At 42.3% G+C, this 25308-nt stretch overlaps 1 protein-coding gene and 1 long non-coding RNA gene across 5 annotated transcripts in view; both read right to left on the bottom strand.

Moving 5' to 3' along the window:
- Dapk1 (death associated protein kinase 1) overlaps positions 1–25308 on the bottom strand; it is a 186133-nt gene that overhangs the window by 145020 nt on the left and 15805 nt on the right. The window lies entirely within an intron of this gene.
- LOC125339622 lies at positions 6518–8657 on the bottom strand. The gene is made up of 2 exons (XR_007208571.1): positions 7226–8657; positions 6518–6609 (listed from the first exon to the last, which is right to left on the bottom strand). It is a non-coding gene; the product is annotated as an uncharacterized LOC125339622 (long non-coding RNA).

Genomic DNA, 25308 nt, shown 5'->3' with positions numbered 1-25308 from the left:
GGGATGTGGTTCAAATGGTATAGTATCTTGCCTAGCATATGTGAGGGTTGGAGCTCAAATCCCCAGTGCCACCTCCCCCCAAACAAAAAAATAGCTGAGGTTGCTAATCCTCTAGCTATAAAATGATTGGGTTAATTAAAATTCTTCCTTTTCCTTGACTTTTTATTGTCACTGTGCCTCTAGGAAGTAATGATGAATTTAAACAAGAACAAAATACTCTCAAAGAGGGTATCATTTATCTGAAACACTAAATGAATATAAGAAATTCAAGAGTCTTGCCAAATACTCTTTAATACAAGGCTGACATGAGGTCATGAAAGGGGTCAGGTATTGATTGGAATGCTTTATTTCCTATTACATTATTTATAGATTCAGTTAATATTGTCTCCAAAACATTTTTATAATTCCCAAATGACTTGTGGATCTGTTCTGTTTTTTTTTTAACTAGTCCATCTGACAGAGTCTTAGGCAGATAAAAGCTTTTAACTATTTAGCATATGCCTTGAGGAAATCTGTATTAAAACTACCTTTGGGCCACATGTTCAGTCCAGGGTTTTCAAGACATTCTGAAGCTGAACACTGGTGTGTGGAGCCTGTAATATAATGCTAACTACTCAGGAGGTGGAGATCTGAAGATCCAGAAGGTTCCCAGCAAGCCCAGGCAGACAAATCTGTGACAGTCTAATCTCCAAATAACTAGCAAAAAGCCAGAACTGGAGCTGTGGCTCAAGTGGTAGAAGACCATTCTGGAATGAAAAAAAGCTAAGGAAGAGCACCCAGGCCTTGACTTCAAGCCCCAGTACTGGAACAACAACAACAAATCTGGTTTATAGATATGTGCTGTGACTTACATTTGAGGAGAAAAAAAAAAAAAAAAAAAAAAAGCAGGAAACCCACCAAGTCTTGAAGGAATCCCCAGGCAGGAGTTTCTGCTATCCAACAAGCTCCTGTGACTCCTGACCCAAGAGCACTCTGGGGTTGATGTAAGCAATAAATGAATCCAGAAAGCAACAAATTAAAATTAAACCATGAATTAATTTGCAGGCATGCTAATCCCCTCTCACTTCAGAGGGACTGGGGAGCGGGTATAAATGAGCCTGTTCATTTTATTTATTACCAAGATAAAATGTCTATTGAGGAATTTTATGAACAAAAGAAAAATAAAAGCCATTTAACTGCAGGCTGGAGGGAGGGAGAGAGCTCAGTGGCAGAGTGTTGACCTCATATGTCATAGGCCTTGGGTCTGATCTCTAACACTGCCAAAAGTAAAAACAAATAATAGTCACCTAGATATAACCCTGCCCTGCCCTTAAAGATAACCACCCGGGTTTATATTTAGCTTTTTTTTCTTCTATTTATAAACATACTTAAACTGCCTGAAATGTATATCTTGGGCAGACAGCGTTTACTATATCAGCCATTTAACTGAAAATGACTTATATTATCTAATTATATTGTAATGAGCAAAGCAGGTGCTGGTGGCTCACATCTGTAATCCCAGCTATTCAAGAGGCTAAGATCCAGAGGATTACAGTTCAAAGCCAGTCTGGGCAGAAAAGTCTATAAGACTCTATCTCCAAAATGGAGGCACCCTCAAAATGCCAGCAATGGGTAAGAAAGTGGAACAAGTACAAGGCCCTGAGTTTAAAACTTGGAACTGTCAAAAAGAAAAAAAGAAGTCAGGTGCTGGTGGCTCATGTCTGTCATACTAGCTACTCAGGAGGTTGAGAACTGAGGATTGGGGTTCAAAGTCAACCTGGGCAGGAAAGTCCCTGCGAGATTCTTTATCTCCAATAAACCATTCAAAAATTGGAAGTGGTACTATGGCTCAAGTGGTAGAGCGCTAGCCTTAAACACAAAGAGGCTCAGGGATAGTACCCAGGCCCTGAGTTCGAGCCCCACAACGAACAAAAAAAAAAAAGAAAAAGAAAGAAAGAAAGAAAAGGTTGGTGACAAAAGTTTATAGATCTATAAATACTCAAGATAGTAGGTCATATTCCTGTGATTTAAAGAAAACTAGAACTCTGGAGGACTATATATTTAGATTGAATAAAGACAAGACTAGAGACTTTTTTGCAGGGAAAGAATTCCTGTTTGTATTACACTAAAGGATGATCATGTATTTAACATCACACATGAGTGTCCCATGTTAGAGAAATATATAGCACAAGAATTTACAATATTAAGATGCTGGTCTCCTAGAGAGAATGTTTCAAATTATACCTTTTTTAAAAATGACACTGAAATGAATTATGGTTTTAAATAGTTTTCTGTAATTCGATGTCGAAAATGATCCATTCCCTGTAAAATACAAGTGTTGAGCACTAAAATAAATGTGGCAGATCCTCATGTGAGGGAGTGAGCTTGGGAACAGTCTGGGCTGCTTTCCTATGCCTTGATGGTGCAGAGGAAATAATCTGGGGTCACTGAGCACAGAAAGGAGGAGGGGCTAATGGAACTGCAGTTTCAAACTAGTGATGACCTCAGCTATTACAACAAGCCCAACACAGCAGGACTTGCCAGGAGCTAGATGTGTTCATCCAAAGACAAATCCATCGCTGTCATGTGACTGATGAAGCTAGGAACTCATGGAGAGGATTTCTCCTTTAGTTTTCAAAATAACATGCACTCTAAAATCTATTCTTCCTATTGATAAATATATTTGTGGAGTCAAATCACTACCACAAATACATCATGGAAAAAAAAAATGCCTCTCAATTTTCCAGCAAGGGCTCTTAACAGAGAAGCATTTAGACCCTTGCCATTTTATCTGTCTCAACACTGTTTACGGATGAAAACTGAACATGATTAGAACCGATATAATAGCAATAACTCAAAACAAACCCAGTGGCTAAACATAGGTGGCTCGTACTTATAATCCCAATTACACAGGATACTGAGATCAGAGGACTGCAATTCAAAGCTTGCCTGGGTAGGAAAGTCAGTGAGACTCTTCTTTCCAATTAACCATCAAAAAACCACCAGGAAGGGAAAGTGTGGTTCAAAAGGTAGAGTGGCAGCCTTGAGCAAACAAAGCTAAGGGACAGTGCCTAAACCCTGGGTTCAAGCCCCAATGTACATACACACACAACGATTAACTAATTTAAAATGAACCCAGTAGAAAGTAAATGTCGAAGGGATATCTGCAGAAGACTCAGAATTGTTTCAGGAGAGTTGGGGGACCCTATGGCAAATACCAGTAAGCCCAGTATTCTAGGGGGCTAGGCAAGAGTTGGAGGCCCGACCAGACTACAATTTACTGAGACCTTGTTTCAAAAACCAAAATACCTTGCCCTTGAGAGCAAGGATGAAGTGAAGCAAAAAGTTCCACGTTAACTATTTCTAAGCCAAACCAGTCAAAACAACACTGAAGCATATTTTTATTTACTTTATTGTTATTATAAAGGTGATGTACAACAGGATTACAGTTACATAATGAGTACGTTTCCTTTCATCCAGTGTCATCCCTTCCTTCACTCTCCCAGTCCCTCCCTCTCGTCTCCACCCATGAGTTGTATAGTTCACCACATTCAACACAGCATCCCGTGAGCTCCACTGCTACACTTGTTCACCTTTTTTCTCAAATTCTCTGTCCCCCTCTAGCTGATCAAGATAGACAAACAAACCAGATAGAAGAAAATAGAAACAAGGGGGGAAAAATCTCTTTGCCATTTCTTGGAGTTCATTTCAATACATAGTACTTTATATAATCAGAGTCACATAAGCATTGCACCTTTGTGCTTCTCTGATAAGACTGTCTTCCTTTGGTCTCACTGTTTGTGTGTATAGTCCCATCATGTCCTCATGTATTTTCGATCTAGCTTACGCATATGAGAGAAAAATTGTAGTTTTTCTCCTTGAACTTCAATTTCTTCACTTAACATGAGTTGTTCTAGGTCCATCCTTTTCCCTCCAAATGACCTATTATTATTCTTTCTAATGGCTGTGTAAAATACCATTATGTACAGGGACATTTTTTGGATCCGTAGGACATGTGGGCCGTTGCCATATCTTGGCTATTGTGAATAGTGCAGTAATGAGCATGGATGTGCAGGTGTCTTTACATTATCCTGGTTTGGCTGGATCATAGGGAAGAAATATGTTTAGGTTGGTTTTTTTGTTTGTTTTCCCCCCAGACTGCTACCCAGAGTAGTTGTACTAGTTTACATTCCCACCAACAGTGCAATGGAGCTTCTTTTCCCCCACATCCCTGCCAACATTTTTTGTTGTTTGAATTCACAATGTTGGCCAATCTAACTGGGGTAAGATAGAATCTGAGTTGTTTTGATTTTCATTTTCTTTATGCCCAGGGATGATGAGCATTCTCCATGTGTTTCTTTGCTATTCTTACCTCTTCTGAAGCTTTTTTTTTTTTTGTCCAGTCCTAGGTCTTGGGACTCAGGGTCTGAGCACTGTCCCTGGCTTCTTTTTGTTCAAGGCTTGAGTCACAGTGCCACTTCTGGCCGTTTCTGTTTATGTGGTGCTGAGGAATCGAACCCAGGGCTTCATGCATTCTAGGCAAGCATTCTACCACTAAGCCACATTCCCAGCCCTGAAGCATATTTTTTAAATCCAAAATAAACATTAGCATTGCAGGTACAGGTCACATGATAGACACTATCAGTTGTGAAATACACTGAAAAGAATGCCCAAATGTTTATTAAATTCTTTTCCCAAGAATCAAAAAATTTAGAGCAGTATACAAAAAAAGTTTTTTTGGAAGGTTCACAGAAAGAGCCAATACTATCAAATTAAAATGCTTTGGAAGCTTCACAAATAGTATCAAAATACACTTGAAAAACACCATAAGGAAATGAAGTGTGAGGCTCAAGAGAGACAGGGTGTGTGTTTTCTCTTGTAAGTAAAAGTAAGGCCTAAATTAGAAACATGTATGAAAATATATTCAGGGTCATATGCATATGTACACCAATGATTGACTAAAGTATAGTATACACAGGGGAGATTTCCAGTGGTATAATCCCTTTGAACAACTTACTTACAGCTCAACAAAATGAATACTAGGACACTGGAACATGTGTTGAGGGAAAGGAAGGCAAACCAATGGAGAGGGAAAATTGGTGAGCGATTATAGTCATAATATTCAATGTACATATGTGAAAATGGAGCTAGGTAATCTGAGAGGATAGGTGGGGTTGGGAGAGATGGGGGGGAATGATGAAAGGGGTGACATTGCTCAAGACTCATTATAACTTACAAATTGATATGCCAAGTTGAAATCCCTTTGTACAACTACTTAAAGATAATAAAAATAAAATAAAACTGGGTAGAAGTGGCCTGTAATCCTATCTATTCAGGAAGCTGATGTCTCAGGATTTTGGTTCAAAGTCAGCCTAGGCTTGAAAGTCTGTGAGACTCTTATCTCCAATTAATTACCCAAAAGCCAGAACTCATGCTTTGACTTGAAGGACTGATTCCTGCCTTATTGCCCAAGGCCAAGCAAGATAACGGGTGCACAGGAACAGGCTTGACCACATGCCTGTCCCCAGGCAGGTTATTCCAAAGTGGGCCTGGCCAAGGATACCACCCTTGGTCCCCAGGGGACAATAGCCCCTCATCCCAGGTGGAGCATTCCCCTGTGGGCCTGGCCAAGGACATCACCTTGGGCCCCCAAGAGACCATACCCATTTTCTGTTTCCTTGTTAATCCCAATATAAGCCCACTCCAAAATCCAGTCCTAGGCACAACCTCCAATCCCACGAGAAGGTCTGTGCCCCTCGCTGCTCCTCAATAAACAGTCCTCGATTGCTGCCTTTTCCTTTTCCTTTTCCTTTTCCATTCTCCTCCATTTTCCCAACATGACTCAGAACACAAGCCCAGATCTTCAGTTTAAACCCCAGGACAGGCACAAATAAATAAAGGAAGAATAGGACTGAAAAAAGGGGGAAAAAATAACAGAAGAGAAAGTGGTTCGGCAGAGCAATTAGAGTAATTGTTACTACTTTACTTTCATGACAAAATACTGAAGTAAGGATGTTGAATCTAACCGGTGACATCTTCATCATATGGTGGTGGATGATAAGGTATTGGGTTTAACAAATTCGTGGTGGGGGGGGTGACACACGAGGAGAGCAGAGACTAGGATAATAGGTTACTAGTCTTGGGTTGTGAACTCTCAAGCTCCCTGTGACCCTGCCCCATGACCTGACCCTATTTAGGCCTGAACCACTGAGGCACCATTATGCCATGCCATATATCTCTATGTTACTGTCCTGGCTCTTGGCTCTTCCCTGGTCACCATGGCGTCCCACTTCAGCTCTCCATTGGATCCAGTCTGGTTTGTTGGTATTGTTTTTGGCCTGCTTTTGGTCTGCTTTTCCTTTCCTCTCCAGCTCTTGGGACTCAGTTTTCTGACAGGGTTAAGTGTATTCATGGGGCTGCAGGTCTTTGGGACAAGAGTTCATCCGCAGACGCCAGCCTTTTAATAAAAGACTCCCGATTCAACCTCTCAAAATGTGGCTTCTCCATTTTCTTACCTTACAACAATAACACACATTCCAGCTTCAGGAAGATGTGTTTAGCTTGTGGTTTGGGAGTTTTCAGCCCATGGTGGGCTGACTCCTCAGCTTTGAACTGGGGGTGAGGCAGGGCCTGGTGAACAGGGAATGGTGGGGCAAAGCTGCTCACTGGGAAGAAGACAGAAGAAAGCATGCCTGGACTAACGTACTCCTTCCTCTTTCTTCTTTCCTTCTACCTTAGTCCCAGCCCAGTGAATGGTGCTGCCCATGCAATCAGGGCAGATCTTCACCCTTAATCTTCTCTGGAAAAGCCCTCACAGAAACATATACCCGCAGAAGTGTACTTTCCAAATCTTGTATGTACTTGTCAGTCCACCAAGTTTAATCATTGTGCCTGGCACTGTGGCTCACACCTATAATTGTAGCTACCCAGGAGCTGAGTTGTGAGGATCACAGTTCAAAGCCAGTCAAACTGGGAACTGGTGGCTCACTCTAGTAATCCTAGCTATTTGGGAAGCTGAAATTTGGGGATTAAGGTTCAAAAGCTACCTTGGCAGGAATGGCCGGGGAACTCTTATCTTCAATTAATCATCAAAAATTTGAAAGTAGAAAAAGACTCATATGGTAGAAAGCCAGCTCTAAGCAAAAAAAGCTAAAATACACTGTTCAGGTCGTGAGTTCAAACTCCAGTGCCCCCCCCCCCCACACACACCCCAAATTCTCCTCTGATATTCAAAGCAGATTCTTACCTGTGAGCTCCCCAAATGCCATACACCCAGTCCACTGTAGGCAAAAATGAAATAATATTTCCCTAAAGCACGTTTTCCAATAAGACTTCTCTTCTACCTCTTCTTCCTCATCCCTCTTCTCTTGGGGTTAGACACTGAAATAAATCCATGCTTCTATTAGCCTGTCCAAAGGGCAAGTGTTTCTTAAAAGCCAATCTCTATTTTTAAAAGGCCTGATGTTAATGTTTAGCTCACAGCTGCTCTATTCTCCTGAGGAAGGAAATTATTTGCAAGCCTGGCTTGCAGGGGAGCCTGCAAGCTCCATGAATATGGAGCACCCAGTGACCACCTTTGTTCCAGGAGCTGACTTTCCAAAGGGCCCCCAAGGGATTTCCTTGGAGGTTACTACCACCTGCCTTCCCAGGAGAGTCCTTAACCCACAACCTCACATGGTCTTTCAGTCTGTCACAATTTCACAACTGTCACAATTTCCTAGGAAGGCGGGGTTTAAAAATTAGGTAACATTTTGCCTTGTTGTTTGTTTGCTTGTTTTTATGGCAGTACTGGATTTGAAATCAGGGCCTCACATTCTCCCTTATGTTCAGAGCCATACCTCCACTTTGGCTTTTTGTTGGCTAAATGAAGCCAAGACTTTCTTGGATTTGTGGGCCCCGGGTTGGCTTTGCACCACGATCTTCAGATCTCAGCTTCTTGAGTAAGTAGGATTACAAGTGTAAGACACTGGTACTTGGCTATGAAATTTTAAAGAGCCAACATCATATTCCTCAAGCGAGGGAAATCATTGCTGGAGACATAACAACATGGACTGAAGAATGTTCTAGCCATTATTATAACTGAAAGGGAATGCATATCTGTAATGCATAGTTACATGTTATCTTTTTCTCTCCACTTCAAAATGGTTCTCCCAAAAAAGCAGATGTATTCTCTGACCCCTGGAAAGACCACAGTTGTTACTGTGCTTGATATAAATTCCTCCTACAAAGATAGTGTGAGATCGACTTGCACATATAAAATCAAGCCACCCTATAGAGGGCTAAATACAGGAACTGGCAACACAGCATGTTCTAAAATCACAGTCTTGGAGGTTAGGATCAAATGTGATGTAACTATTTCCCTTGAGTTTCTGATGATTACATAAAACAGCCAAGTTGAAGGGTCAGCTCACTCCTCATAGTCTGGAATGCTGTGTTGTCCATGGGGAAGCCATAGTGAGTGAGTAACAATGCCAGAATACCAGACAACTTGCTGTCTTGCTGGAAAAAATAGAAGGATATCATCAAACTTGCTTTTGTCAATCTCAAATACTAGTCAGAAAAGCTTAAACGAAATTACCAGCACTGGTGGGGCACTAAGGGCTCATGTCTGTAATCCTAACTACTCAAGTGGTTGAGATCTGAGGATTTCAGTTTGAAACCAGCCCAGGCAGGAAATCTGACACACTTATCACCAATTAACCACCCAAAAAGCTGAAAGTAGTGCTGTGGTTCAAATGGTAAAATGCCAGCCTGAGCAAAAAAAGCCAAGGCGAGAGCACAAGGCCCTGAGTTCAAGCTCCAATAAGAAAGGAAACAGAGAGAAGCAGGCAAGAGAAAAGAAGCAAGGAGGGAGGGAGGGAGGGAGGGAGGGAGGGAGGGAGGGAGGGAGGGAGGGAGGGAGGGAGGGAGGGAGGGAGGGGAAGGCAGGCAGGCAAGCTGGCAGGCAGGAGGGAAGGGAGGGAGGGAGAGTTCAATGTGGGGTGAGGTGATTTTTATGATGGTCAAGCTGGGCTTCCTTGAGGAGTTGAGGGTTGACTATGTGGCTGTCTCTGGGAGAAAATCATTCCAGGAAAAGGAAGCAGACTATGCACTGAAACAAACAACCAAATGGACAATGTGTCCATACATACATACAGCATTCATTCAAGCTTGATTAATAGGAAGTGTGCAAAATCTGTAGGTCTTACATGTAGCCCATTAATTTTCATGTCATTACCTCATAGCTTGATGCCTGGAGTTCAAACCAGCTATGTACACAGTTATACAAAATACTGTGAAGTACACGTGCATAATGGGAATATTTTCAGAACTTAATTTTCCATTTTAAAGTCAGTAAATTGCAACATTAATGGAGGAATAATGATTTTTGTATTCTAACTAGACAGACAAGGCGTCAGCCATAAGATCACTTCCCAACCTAAGATTTTCTCCTGGCTTAAGATGCTTGTTTCAAAGCACAAGTATTTTAAATGTCACCACTTGTAAGAAAAGAAGGATATGAAATAACCACCTAGGGGAAGTTCCACTAATCTAGCCAATAACTGCTCAAAAGGAGGCTCAGTGGTGGAAAATGTCCAAAGAAAATACTAGCTTTTGTTTAGATAGACTAGTTAATGGAGAACAGCACTGCATACACATCTATTTAAGAGTCTTTTTTAAAGGCTGTGGGGATCTTTTTGCCAGATCACCCTCCTTGGATATGTGAATTCAGAAAACTTAGGAACCCTGCCCCAGCCAGAGCAAACTCTACTTTGTGCTTGCTGGCATTGGGACTGGCCTGGCCAGCACAGGCTATGCACATACCAGAGTATGCGCTCCCTGCACATCTTGGGGGCAATAGTGAACAGGAAACTTTCTGCAGCATAGACTTGTTATTATGGACTTGCAGGCCACAAAGACTGCTGTGTGCCAGGTTCTGAGAGACCCACTATGTCTCTCTTACTCCACTTTCCATTGCTATAACAAAACACCCATGGCTCAATACAGGAAGGAAATTTATACAGCTCAGAAGCTGGAAGCTGGAAGCTCAGAAGCTTGGAAGCTGGAACTCCCAAGGATAGGAATTCTAGCTGTTTCACAGCTGGTGAGGATACACCTCACAGTTTATGGCATCTTGGCAGGGACCCAGGAGAGGGAGAGATCAGATGGGAAGGAAGAAACAGGGGAGGGCTAGGCTTCAGCGCTCTCTCTCTCTCTCTTTCTCTCTCTCATCCAGTTTTGTTATTTGCTGATCCAGTCCCATGGGACCTGACCCTGAGCGACAGCACTAATTCATTCATAAATTCACTAGGCTTCACTTTTTTTTAAGGTATATATTTTTTGTTGTTGTTATAAAGGTGATACACAGAGGGGTTACAGTTACATACATCAGGTAATGAGTACATTTCTTTTTGGACCCTATCACTCCTTAAACTTCGTGCCACTTTGACACCACCACAGTGAGGATCAAGCTTCCTCACAGGTATCCTCTGGGGACAGGAGGATGGTGGACCAACCACATCCACACTGTATCACCCCTCAACCCAGAAGCAACACTCAAGAGCACACAGATTGAGGCCAATCAATGTCCTCAAAGACTTAATGCCCTCCATGCCTCTATTAGGCTTTTAGAAGTCATTGGGAGAACAGCACATACGGTTCAGAGGGTTGCCCAAAAGGATACACATGGAGGATGTATGCAGACACCAAATCTCCTCATTGTGGTGTGAAGCTACACACTAGCCTTGCTCTTACACAATATTTATAGAATTTGGTTTCCATAATACAAGCAATAACTGTTACAGACAAATGGTAACACTGTGAGCCCAAACCAATAGTATGGCACTTTCTCAGCCTGTCCAAGACCATGCCTTCAGTGGATCCTTTTTCTCCCCTCTTCCTTGGTCTCCACTTGTAAGGCATCTTCCTCTACTCTGGCAGAAAGAAATCCTGTCTCACTGTCCTCTAGCTGTCTTTGAAATAGAAAACAGCATATGGAGGTAGTTTAGCTTGGGTTCTGAGTTGTCAGAGAAATCTTCTAACATTTCTAATTGGCCTCCACATCAAAGAAGGTGCCTCTTCTCACTCCCAAGAGACAAGCAGGGAATAATTAAGGATGGTGGAATGGTGGAATGGCAACCAGTTTTGGGCACAATGACACCACCAATTACCATCACAGTAAAGGACCAATTGCTACACAATTATAGACAGTCTCTAGGGATGCTGCCCAAAAAGCTTTGCCTTCAAATCAGATACAGAATATAATTTGGTTAATATCAGTGGTGCCTCTAGGAAGTTTCTCATTCACTAGGAGATAGAAAAACAGAATACCAGGATATATCCTGCTAATCTACAGGGGACATTTTCCAAGACCTACAGTGGATGTGTGAAAGCATAGGTATACCAAATTCTATGCACGCCACGCTATGTTTTTCCTATGCCCAGAAAAAGTGGTAATGCTTAATTTACAAATAAGATATAGCAAAAGAAAAATAATCCATAATAAAATACAATTATAACACTAAAATGTAATAAAAGTCAAATGAATATGGCCAGTCTCTCTCTTTTCTCCACTTTCTCTCTCCTTCCTCACCCCCCCCCCCCCCGCATTCAAACCATCTTTTTTCTTTTCCAGTCATGGGGCTTGAACTCAGGGCTTGGGGTGCTTTTCCGAGCTTTTGTGCTCAAGGCTAGTGCCCTATCACTTTGAGCCATAGCTCCATTTCTTGTTTTCTAGTGATTAATTGGGGATAAGAGTCTCATGGACTTTCCTGCCCAAGCTGATTTTGAACCTTGATCCTCAGATCTCAGCATCCTGAGGCACTAAGATCACAGGCATGAGCCACCAGTGCCTGGCCTTGAAATTTTTATTCAAGTTTGCTGAAGTTGACCAAGGGCAACTGAAATTTCAGAAAGCAAAACTGTAAATAAGATAGAACTTAAGTAAAGCACCGAAAAAAAGAATTGGTGTTTGGGATTTTCAGATGATGAATAAATAAATCAACTGTGTATAGACATCTAGTATTACATAATCAAACAATAAAGAAAGATGAACAAGCTGGGCATGAGCTGGGGCAGAAGAATCAAGAACAATGCCAGTCTAAGTACATAGTGAGATATTCTAATAAATAAAAAATGAATAGGAAGAACCATGAATATAGCAACCGCATATATAAATGTGAAATGTATTGTGTCAGAAAGAATTAAACAGCATATATGCTATGCTGCTAATTCCACATTTTCTTGAAAAGGACTGACTCTCATAACAGAGGTCTCATCAATGGTTGGTTACCAGATTTGAGGGAAAAGGTTGCAGGTAGGGTGAACTACAAGGCATGTAGAAATTTGGGAAGTTATAGAACTGCTATATGTCTTGCTGTCCATGGTAGTTATATGAGACTCATTCTTATACTTGAATGGATTCCCATTAAAGGATCATATGAGATTTTAAAAGAAGGGAGATGAGAAAAGCTTGGGGCGCTCTATTCATAATATGTGGGATATGAATAGACCATGTTTGGTGTCCCCTGGAATTCTGTGCAAAGAAAGTTCTTCCAGGTCTACCTCAGTCTTTAAGAAACTTGGGTGAAAGACCCTGAGTCCACACCCAAGTACTAACAAGCACAGCAAGCAATTTTGAGCTGTGCTCTGGAGGCTCATGCCTGTAGTCCAAGATACTCAGGAGGCTGAGATCTGAGGATCACCGTTCGAATCCAGCTAAGAAAGTAAAGTCCATGAAATTCTCAGCTCTGAATAACCAGTGAAAAGCTGCAAGTGGAGGTGTGGTTCATTTGGTAGAGCACCAGCCTTGGGAAGAGGGAGGGGGAACTGAATGTGAATGTTGGGCTCTGAGTTTGCTCCAATACCAAGGTATGCATACACATGCAAAAAGTAAAATGAAACTGGAAGTTCAAGATCTCTGTGTTCAAGATGTCTCTGCCTACCCCCGTCATTCTCCTTTTCCATCGCAGCAGACAGAACACACTGAAGTGGTGCCAATGGTGCTTGTGGCGCAAAAAAGCCCCTGGGTTTGATGCCTCATGCCTGCTCTGTTGCCCTGAGGGCAAAAGCATGAAGGTCCAGTACATGTGGAGCACCTAGACTGGATGGACAGATGGTCTGAGCGACACACTAGTCAGAGAACGCAGAAACAGTCCCAATGTCACAGTGCCACTGGCTGATTCAATGTCTTTGGACTAATTAGGGGCAGAAACAGATCCCCCAGCAGAGGCCCCCACAGCGTCCTCAAGCATGTCAGGCTTTAGTCCCAGCCCAGGCTCCCTAAGTATCTTGATCAGGGCACAAACTGCTCATCCTGTGGGATGCCTTGACCAGAGACAGTACAATACCTATTTCATCCAGCTCTCTCAGTGGAGACAGCTGTTGTTGAAGGGCTTCAGATAGTGCCACTGCAGGCCTGAGATTTGAGGGGTGGACAGAAAATATGTTGAGTACTCGGTCTGGCTCAGTCTTCATTTCTGAAGCCACCATAACTCTAAAAAATGAGTGCTTTTTTTGTGTGTCCCTACAGCTACCAACAGTGCCAGAAACTGTCCTGGATAAATCCAGCTGGCCCTCAAACCATGTTCTCATGACCAAATGGCAAGAGAAAGGCTCTAGGAAAAAAAGCCTTGGAATCACACTTCATTCTTTACACCAAAATGGATTCCAGGTGGAACACAGATAGGATCATAAATAAAAAATCATAAAAGCACAAGAAGCAACCAGGAGAGTATCTTCACATAAACCCAGAGTGAGAAGGGCATTTCTGACTGTGAAATCATATGTGGGGAAAAATTGTAAGTGAAAAAAAAACCCAACTACTTAAAAATATCTGATAATGAAAAAGTTCTGGAGAGACGGTAGTGGTAGCTGCTCAACTGTGTACTCATAACTTGATCCCTGGCTGTACTTTTAAAAAAATGGATAAAATGAAGTTGGGCTAGTGGCTCATGCTCTGAATTCAAGTCCCAGTGCTGACACACTCATGAAAGAAAGGGAGAGAGAGAGAGACAAAGACAAGAGAGAAAAAGAGAGTGTGGAAGGAAGGGAGGGAAAAGGGGAAGGAGGGAAGGAAGGAGGGAAGGAGGCAGCGAAGGAGGGATAGTAAATTTAAGTTATGTACGCTTTGCCAGAATACAAAATATTTATGTGAGGAAACATTAGAAATATCAAAAGACAAAAGTATAGCCTGAAGAAAAGGTGCATAAACACTACTGTAGACATGAAACCACTTTTAATATATGAAGAATTTACAAATAAAAGTCCACAAAGCGACAGAAAAACAGGAAAAAAGTATAAACAGAAAGCTCACAGTAAACACCGTTCTTTAACATATTTTGAAGATTTTTACACTTGCTGAGTGTTGGTTGCTCACTCCTGTAATCTCAGCTATTCAAGAAACTAAGCTCCAGAGGATAGAGGATCAAACCCATCCTAGGCAGAAAAGTCTGTGAGACTCCATCTCCAAAATAACTAGCAAAAAAGGCAGGCTGGAGGCTTAGCACCAGCTAAGCAACTAGAGCAAGCATAAGGCCCTGAATTCAAACCCTGGTACTAAAAAGAAAAAGATGTTTACAGCCATTTATATGGCAGAAATTAATAAAACTATGTTTATGTGGCAAGAACCAAATGCTAAGGAAAAGGAGAAAGTTTAGTGAGATAACTAACCTTCTAATAACCATAACAATAATAATAATTAATAATAATAATCAAGCCACACTGGGAAGCATGACAAGTACATGTACTCTAACCCCAGCAATTCTATTTCTAGCAATGTATCTACTGATAGTTTCAACATTATATGCCAAGGTATTCCTTGCAAAATTACTTAAAATTTAAAAATTAGACAATAACTCTAAAAGTGCAAGGATGGGGAGAAGATTTCATAAATGAATAATAGGAAAAGATCATTTCTTTTCATACAGTAATAGAATGAATTCACTCATTGTGGAACTATCTGGAACTATCCCCAAGGAGGAAGAATCAAAAGGAGAAACTAAGCCCCGCACTGGTGGCTCACACCTGTAATCCTAGCTACTCAGGAGGCTGAGATCTGAGCATCACAGTTCAAAGCTAGCCCAGGCAGGAAAGTCTATGAGACTCTTATCTCTAAGTAACCTAAAAACAAAACAAAACCCAGAAGTGGTACTGTAGCTCAAGGGGTAGAGCCTTGAGTTGAAGAGCTCAGGAACAGTGCCCAGGCCCAGAGTTAAAGCCTCAGGACCGGGGGAAAAAAACTAAGGAGAAACTAGTTATTGGAAGGCAGAAGGATATCCTCTTTGGCTTTCAAACTACATGCACATACTATCTATTTAATTGCAGAAAGTAAAAAGAGACTTGTCCAAATCCCTTGTTCTTCATAACTGGTCATTCTAGTTTGGTGTTAATGACTAGCATAAACCACAAAACTGCTGGACAAAAAAAGTCTCCTATGGGGGATGTGGCCAAAAGGGAACCCTACTTCATTGTTGGTGGGAATGTAAACTGGTTCAGCCACTCTGGCAAGCAGTATGGAGATTCCTCAGAAGGCTAAATGTAGAACTCCCCTATGACCCAGCAACCCCACTTTTGGGTATCTATCCAAAAAACCACAAACAAAATCACAGTAAAGCCACCAGCACAACAATGTTCATTGCAGCGCAATTTGTCATAGCGAGAATCTGGAACCAACCCAGATACCCCTCCGTAGACGAATGGATCAGGAAAATGTGGTACATATACACAATGGAATTTTATGCCTCTATCAGAAAGAATGACATTGCCCCATTTGTAAGGAAATGGAAGGACTTGGAAAAAATTATACTAAGTGAAGTGAGCCAGACCCAAAGAAACATGGACTCTATGGTCTCCCTTATTGGGAATAATTAGCACAGGTTTAGGCAAGTCACAGCAGAGGATCACAAGAGCCCAATAGCTATACCCTTATGATGACATAAGATGATGCTAAGTGAAATGAACTCCATGTTATGGAAACAATTGTTATATCACAGTTGTAACTACTTTCAACATCCCATGTGTATCTGTAGCTTCTACTATTGATGATGTTCTTGTATCACCTTCCTGTGATTGTATCTATACTATCTCTGTAATCTTATCTGAGTATATTGGAAACCGTGTATACTGGTATTAGAACTAGGAAATTGAAAGGGAATACCAAAATTGAGAGACACAGGGTAAAAAAAGAGAAACAACTACAAAAGCAATACTTGCAATACTGTTTGGTGTAAGTGAACTGAACACCTCAGGGGGGGAAAGGGTAAGGGGGAGGGGGGAGGGGGGTATGAGGGACAAGGTAACAAACAGTACAAGAAATGTATCCAATGCCTAACGTATGAAACTGTAACCTCTCTATACATCAGTTTTATAATAAAAACTTAAAAAAAATAAAAGGTAAGGAACTGTAAAAAAAAAAAGTCTCCTATGTCCTCAAAGGGAATAAAAATGATGAAAGAGTAAATAAACCTGAAAAAAGGGGATGTGAAGGGAATGTTGTCCTTCTACTCTTCTTTCTATCACACAGAAAGTAGGCCAGCATCCCATTAGGAGACAGGGTCCTGCCAGTGAGTGCCATGTGGAGAGGGCCCCTGATATCCTGAGACTTGGTAGTCTAAGACATTGTCCTTATGGGGCTTGGACAGACTTATGAACTGTACGTAGGCCAACTCTGAAACCTCTCTCATCCATCCCAATACTTACAGTCTCTACCCACACACTCAGAGACTCCTCAGGAGGCTGGGGCAAAGTGTGTGAGAGATCTGAGTTGGTGCTCAGGCCTTCCTGATAACTTTCAAGAGCAAATTGTTCAGAAATTCAATGAGTAGATCGCTGAACATGGGCAGCTGTTAGATGCAACAAAACAAAAAAATGCCCCAATCTCTGAAAAGATGGCTCTTGCTATTGCAATGAGCAAGGGTAAAGCCAAAACTGAGTTCAGCTTCATTGCATGTGATATATACAAGGTGAATGACTAACTACAGATCATTTCTCTTATATATGAGGGCATAAGATTTATAGAAAAACAACTGACAAATTCAGATGCAACTGTCAGACCATTGTCAATCACAGGCCAGCCCCAGCCTCCCTATCCCCCAAAAAATCAGTGAAAGCATTCTGTAGACTTCATTGGCTTTATTGGAATGCACAATAAAGTGTACACAGTTTATTTGTTAACTGTGCTTATGCAGCCTTTAGGTAAAATTTATGATAAGAATATTTATGTGAGTATATTTGTATATCTGTGTGTATGCAACATTCATAGGTAAAGTATATATGAATGAATAGAAAGACAGATACGAACATATATATATACACACATTTACCCAGCTTGAGTATACCTTATCTGAAATACTTAACCTTTTCAGATTTTAGATAGGTTTTTTATTTTTGCATTTTGGAATATGTACAAGGACTTTACATTAGACAGGCTGAAGGCCTGGGGTTGTGGTTCAAACAGTAGGGTACTTACCTAATAAGCATAAGGCCCTATCTAGCAAGTTCAATTCCCAGTACTGCCAAAAAAAAAAAAAAAGGTAATTTTCAGATTTTAGAGCATTTTGGAATTTGGATCTGGAGGTTTCTCAGTCCACCATTGATTTATAACTCTACTACCTGAACTCTTACTTACTTGAACTCTGACTTCCCAACCTATTCAAGAAAGGTAACTAACCACCTGACTACAAGGATGGAAAACAAACCAAACAAGCCATAAAGTTGTTATCACTATCCTAATCTTTCCCATGGATTCATGGCTGATTCTCAAACACCTGGTCCCAAACAACTTTCTCCATGGCCTCAACTTTCAAACAACTATCTTCATGTGTTCCTTCCCTTCCTTAGGAGGGAAGGCATCCCAACAAATGAATGGATGAATGCTAAATGAGGTTGGTAATTGCTCTGTCCCCTGTTGACCCTGTCCTGTCTGGGCAGGGCTGCTGGGCTCTCCCCAGATCCTGTCACAGCTCACAGTGGTGGTTCCTTGCTTCCTCTCCAGTGCCAGAGAGGCTAATTCTCACCTTGTAAAGCTGGCAAGGCTCCCAGAGCCTCAGCACCAGAAGCCCATTTCCCATCAAGCTCAACTCATTCACACAATTCTGCTGGAACCCTTCCTGTCTTCTCCTTGAGTGCTCAGAACACATCCTGTAGAAGTCATATTAACCCATAATTAAATGCTACCCTTTCATAGCACATCATGCACCTTTCTGCATGCATTCAGATTAATTAAAAGTTACCAAGGAAAAAATCTGTTGTGCACTAAAAATTTCCTTCTTCCTTTTTGAAGCTGCAGTTTCAAGCATGACCAGCTCACTGATGGCAATGAGCAAGACAGCAAATCATAAAGGTTAATACCAGGTCTCTTGGATTTCCATCTTAAAATTGTGGATATGTCAAAACAAAACATTCAGCCCAGGAAAGGTATGACAACGCTCAGGCTATGCCACAGATATATATGTGTCTTTCTCTCACACCTACACTGGATGAGCCATGGAAAAATCAAGGCCTAGAAGACTATTTCCTCTTATGCAATGCAGAAGAAGGGAGTCAACCTTAGCCAGCAGAGAGATGTCCCTTTATGATGCCAGCACCCCAGTCAGTCTAAAGATGAAAATATGTACAAACACCACATCTTCAGGAATGATTCAATGATTATAGTCTGCACCCTTCAAGTGGAACTGAACCACGCAGACATGTGCTATGTAGTAATATCTATTGTAGTTGTTTCTTTTCCAGAAAATGAATAGTTTTTCCTTGTCATTATCCCCTAAATGTGAAACTGTTTACATTGCATTTATATAATAAGTCATCTGAAGATGACTGCAAACATGCAGGAAGATGTGTGCGTGTTATATGCAACTATTACACTACCTTCAGGGACTTCAACACCCCGGAATTTTTGGTCTGTTCAGGAGGTCTTGAATCCATCCCCATCGATGATAGGGATGCAGTACATTTTCCTCATCTGGGCATCTATGGAAGGAAATTTTCATTGCTTCCATTATCTTGGTTCTTTTGAACAGTGCTACAATGTACATGAAGTTGTGGCTATCTGATTTCATTTCCTTTGTATTACCTGCCCAGCTGTAGAATTTGAAAGGATATGTCCCAGCCATCCCATGGGACCATGTGGAGATAGTCATGGACAGGAGAAGAAGGTTCAGAAGGAGCTTTATTAGGGGGGCCATATCTCCCATGGGAGAGGGAGTAACATGGCGGCTGCACCTTACCCAGGTGGCAGCTTCTCTGGGGCTAAAGGAGAAGTGGGTAGGTCTTAATGGTGAGTAGCAGTGGCCCATTATAGTTCTAGGGCAAGGAGTTTAGGTATGGGTGGATCGAGGGGGCTAATGGGAGGAGCTGAGGACCTGAGGTGGGGGCAATTGACTGAACTTATGCTACCTTTGCAACTCACAGGAACTATGGCTACAGGTGTTTACTCCAAAATGTTATGGTCACAACCAGTTAAAGGAATTGACCATCAGACAAGTACTTCCAAAGTACCATCTTCTTGTAAGATACTGGAAGCAAATGAATTGTGATACCTTGATGTTCATAATTTAAGATACACATACATACACACACACACACACACACACACACACACACAGACACACACACATGCATGCACGTGCAGAACAATGGAGAGTCTTTGGGAAACAAGTGCTTGTACTAGGAGGGCACCACTTTTAGGTGGGATGTTCAGGAAGACCTTAGGGGGAAAGTGAAATATCAACCAGAAGTAAGCCGGGCACCAGTGGCTCAAACCTGTAATCCAAGCTACTTTAGAAGGCTGAGATCTGAGGATTCAAGTCCAAACCCAGCCGGGACAGTCATGTCCATGAAACTCTTATCTCCAATTAAACATTTAAAAGAAGCCAAAAGTGGAAGTGTGGCTTAAGTAGTAGAACACTAGCCTTGAGGGAAAAAAAAAAAAAAAGCTAAGAATAGTACTTAGGCCCTGAGTTCAAGCCCCAGTACCAGCACCAAAAAAGGAAAAGGAAAGGAAGGGAAAGAGAAAGGAAGAAACTAGAAGTATAGGTGAGTTTGGGGCTGGGAATGTGGCTTAGCAGTAGAGTGCTTGACTAGCATGCATGGAGATCTGGCTTCGATTCCTCAGCACCACGTAAACAGAAGAAGCCAGAGATGAGACTGTAGCTCAAGAGGTAGAGTGCTCCTCAGCAAAAAGAAGCCAGGGACAGTGCTCAGACCCTGAGTCCAAGCCCCAGGATGAAAGAGAGGGGGGGGGGAGAAGTAGAGGTAAGTTTTGCTCACCTGAATCAACAGAGCAAAGCAATAACACTGCAAACAAATGATCAGCCCCCATTGTCACCAGAGGATAACTGATTCTCACCACCCTTTCTCCTCACCCAATCTGCTCTTCACACAGCTCTGCCCAGGCTCCCTGCAGAAGCTTCCTGTTATGTTTGAGCCCTGGGGTTGCCAGCAAGGGAAGGAAAAGGGGGGAGGGGAGAGGATACAAGAGAGAAGTAGTGGTATTTCTTCTCCAGAGTGCCATGTGCTGGATCAGCTCAGCCTAGGCATGCCATGAGCTCCTCTTTGTCTCCAGATGGTGCTGGTGTCCTGACCATCCCAGAACCATTGGGAGGAGTCCAGATTGCTGCCAATAATCCTGTCTTTCCACAGCACCATGCCAAACAACACCAGCTTTTCCCATTCACTTCCAGGACAATGCTCACCCCCAGGGGTCTGCAGATGGGGCAGGAAGCCTTCTTAATCCCCACATTGGCTGCCAGCAGCCAGAGGTACAGCTCACCTGTGCCATCCCTTCCCATAAGGAGGTCAGGTCTGGCCAGTGCCATCTGGGCCACGTGGTGTATTGTAGCATCTGGCGTCTTGTGTTCATGGGTTTGCCTGAATCCTTGGAGACAGGGGTGGGCATTTGGCCTATAGGTGACTGAACCTGTCAGTCCAGTGCCAGCTTCTTGTGACCCTGCCCCCTGACCTGACCCTCCTTAGGGTCAGACCAGCTCAGGTGTCATTTTGCTATGCCACATATCTCCATGTTTGCATTCTGGCTCTTGGCTCATCTCCAGGCATCATGGTATCCCACTTCAGCTCTCCACTGGAGCTGCATTGGTTTGTTGGTATTGTTTTGTTCTTTCTTTACTCTCTGGCCTGTTTCCTAACAGAGTTAAGGGTATTTGTGGGCTGCAGGTCTTTGTAACTGGCTGCCTGCAGACTGCTAGCATTCTAATAAAGACTCCAAGATTCAATCCTTCAAAATGTTGCTTCTCTGATAATTTACCTTACAACAATATGAGGGATGAGCTGTCTGGAATGTGAGGTGGATGGCCTTTGGGTCTTCCTGGGGACTCAGCTGAGTGTGGGAAAGGAACCTGGGGTGATCACTGACTACCTGCAAGTAGGTAGGCTAGGAGGAAGACAGCAATGGCTCAGCAGAGTAGACCCTAGAAGTGGGGGAAACACAATAGTTACTAGTCCACTACCTCCTGCAGAGGCACATGGTGGGAAAAGTAGAAGAGGTAGCTGAGAGCAGTGACTCACATCTGGATCTTAGCTACCAAGGAGGCTAAGAGCTAAGAATGGAGTTTCAAAGCCAGCTCAGGAAAAAAAAAAAAAAAAGAAGCCTATGAGATGCTTATCTTCAGGAAAAAGCCAGAAATGGAAGTGTGGCTTAAGTACTAGAGTGCTAGCCTCCAGTGTAAAAGGGTGCAGGGATAGCACCCTGGCCCTGAGTTGAAGCCCCAGTACTGGCACTAAAAAAGGGGTAAGGTATAATATGCTGATGGAGGCCATCACCCTCACAGTTCTGGCTGCTGACCATACACACAGCTGGAAGAAATCCTCGGGGTGGACGACTAACTTCCTCTCCAACCAGAGATTCCTATTCGAACTCCAAAAGGGTTGGGTGCTTAGTGCCAACCCCTCTGGCATCTCACGGGAATTGGCCCACACTTACTGTGCTTTTAGATAGCTTCACATTCCTGCTACTAAGCCAAACTCTGACTTTCTACTGCTCCCTCCATTGGCCCCCAGTTTGTCATCCTGGTGTCATCCACACGAGCTTATCCCAGCCAATGAATGGTCCTTACATGCTTGTGAAACACAAAATTAGAAGCAAAGAACAAGGGTCTCCTTGCCAGATGAGACTCAAGTCTGGATCTCAGCTCAGCTTCTTATACATTCAGCAAATCCAACGATCTAGCCTCTTTGATCCATAAAATAGGGTGGACATTATTAGCAAACTATGGCCCTGGGGGTAAACACAAGCCACAGACTGTTTTTATTAGAAGACAACCACACCCACTGGGACACAGATTATCTGTACTGTTTTCAAACTCCAGCAGTCTAATGGGTTGTTGCAACAGAAATCACAAGGCCAATCCTTGAAAAAGAAAAGTTTGCCAATCCCTGAAAATTTCAGGGAGAATCCTGGTTGTTGCAACAGAAATCATGAGGTCAAGATCACTGAAGAAAAAAAAGTTTTCCAATCCTTGAAATAGTCTTTGGAATTAACATCCAGCTAATAATATGCAACAAGTTGTACAGGGTAGCTGACTTGAGAGCTCAGTTTAGTGCATTATTCATAAGGTAACAGGTTCCCTACAACAAAACATCAACATGTCCCATGTGCAGAATGACCTTAGAGAAATCAGATCAACCAACACTTTCCCCATGGGGCATTCAATTTCTAGGACACAGTTGAAAGCTGGGTTTCCTTTGTGATACATTCACAACTACCAATTCCACAGCCACTTGTGGATTATAAAAGCTCTAAAATTGTGGCATTGAGGGAATTCTTTTGACTCGAATTTATTTGTCTAGTTTCATTCTCATCTCTGTAAAATTTAACCAACAATTGATGTGACCCCTCCATTCAATTTATTTAAGTCAATTATTTAAAAATTCACTAAGAAGCCAAGTACAGTGGCTCACATGTGTCATCCTAGCAACTCAAAAGTCTGAGCAGTAGTGCTGGGGTTTGAGGCCAAACAGCAAAAAAGCCCACAAGACCCCATCTCAACTAACAGCTCAGTACAATACCATACCATCTATAATATGAGCCATACTGGAGGTTCAGATCAGGGAAATACTGGTTCCAGGCCAGCCTAGACTGAAAAAAAAAAAGTTCATGAGATTCCATTTCACACACACCCCTCAAAAGCAGAAATCAATGTGATGTCTTTCATTCCACTATAACAAGCAAAAGGCAAAAATTAGGGGATTGACATCCAGCTGGCCAAAAACAAAGGCAAGAGTATATCTCAAAAATACTCAATGCAAAAAAAGAGGCTAGAGATATTGCTCAAGTGGTGCAGTAGAGCACCTGTTTAGTAAGCATGAGGTCCAGAGTTCAAGGCAGGGGAGCACTAAGACCTATTTCAGGCTAGTTTATCCGTTTGGTATGATAACAGAAAACAAGACACAGACCTAGATCCAGTACATTTTTTAAAAATGTTTTTATTGTTATTAAGAGGTAATGTATAGAGGGGTTACAGTTACATAAGTCAGATAAAGAGTACATTTCTTTTTGGACAACGTCACTCCTTCCCTCACTCTCAGTTTTTCTCTCCCATCCCCACCTGCAAGTTGTATAGTTCATTTTCAACATAGTGTCTAGTGAATACCACTGCTGCATTTGTTCACCCTTTGTCTCTCCCATTTCTGTGCCCTCCCCTTGCCCTCCCAAAGAGAGATAAATGAATAAACAAGACAAACAGAAAACAAAAACAGCAAGGAAGTAAAAGCCTCTAGTTTCCATTTCCTAGATAGATCCAGTCTTAAGATAGAGAAGGATACTTCAAAATAATCCTACAAATAGGTAATAAGCAAGCAGTCACAATGATGATGTGCAAGAAGGTGGACAAGGGTTTCACACGTTAGCTATCACACCAGGTCTGAGTGTCAGGCATCAGGCAGCTTCTCTGTACCTTACAGCCCAGACCTTTGGGGCACAGCACAGACCTAGCAGGCCATGTACTCCAAGAAGCCCATGCCAACAGGGAAAAAGAGTAACTAAACACAGACCTCCTACCTGTATACATATCATCTGACAGCCCAGCCTCTTCCCAGCCCAGCTCTGGACACCCAAAGTCAATACGTTCAGTTCAGCTCGTTCCATAGGAAGTTCAAGGGCATTTTTCTTGCCCATTGGGGTTACAAGCACTCCTCAACTCTGATCTGTCTTGATTGTGAAGCCAAGTAGTTTCCACTGGAGAGGATTCTGAACACACACACACACACACACACACACACACACGCACGCACATACACACACACACACAGAGCAATGCTGTAGAATTTGTGCATCACAGTTAGAGTGGGGTGTCCAATGGCTCCCTACAATGCACACAATATCCCCATAAGACAGAGGTTATCCATCCATACTATCATTAGTGCCAAGGAGAAGTCCTGAAGAGGAGGCAAAGAAGGAGTCATATATTGGGTGCATCATGAGCTAGCACTGCACTAGATACTACAAATTTCTTCCACATTTCTCTCAAGACAATGACAAAGGAGTGTGGACAGAGAAAGAGCCACACAGTTCACCATTCAATTTTCTGTTATAGGAGTCCAGCTGTTGCCTCTACCACTTTAAACACACTATCCAGGATGGACCATCTTTCTAAAGCCCTGGTTTTTATTCATACAACTGGGCTTATCTACCTCCACATGCTGGTCTTTAGTTCCTGCCCTCTTCTATCAAATCTAATTGCAAGTGGAGACACACATAACTATCTGTACCCTGGTCTGATGCTTACATTTTTATATCCTTCATAAATCGTCAGGATACTGGATGGATGGATGGATGGACAGATGAGGATGAATAGATGAATTCTACAAGTCAGAATTGTCTCTCCTTGCTTGAAATCCCCCACCCTCACAATGCTTATTTATCCCACCTGGTTGCTGTTGTTTCTACAGTGATTGGGATTGGACTCAGAGTCTTGTACTTACTAAACAAATGCTCTATCAATGAACTAGAATTCCAGCCCTGTGGAATTTTTCGAAGTTGTGTGTGTGTGTGTGTGTGTGTGTGTGTGTGTGTGTGTGTGTGTATTTGCATGCAGATACTGAGGTTTGAACTCAGGGTATTATCCTTTAGCTTTTTTGCTCAAGGCTAGTGTTCTACCATTTGAGCCCCACCTCTACTTTTGTCTTGTTGCTAGGTAATTGGAGTTAAGAGTCTCACAGACTTTCATGCCCAGGCTAGCTTTGAACCATGATCTTTAGATCTCAGTCTCCTAAATAGCTAGTATCAGAAGTGTGAGCCACCTATGCCTGGATTATCTCAATTCTAATTTAGGCTTTCTTTTAATAGTTATTAGGTAGGTGTGCAAAAAGACTGTTCTACAGGCCCTATCCAGCACCCTG

Source organism: Perognathus longimembris, chromosome 1, assembly GCF_023159225.1.
Source record: "Perognathus longimembris pacificus isolate PPM17 chromosome 1, ASM2315922v1, whole genome shotgun sequence".
Taxonomy (NCBI): domain Eukaryota; kingdom Metazoa; phylum Chordata; class Mammalia; order Rodentia; family Heteromyidae; genus Perognathus; species Perognathus longimembris.
The sequence above is the reverse complement of the archived record's forward strand: the minus strand, read 5'-3'. Positions and strand labels throughout refer to the sequence as shown.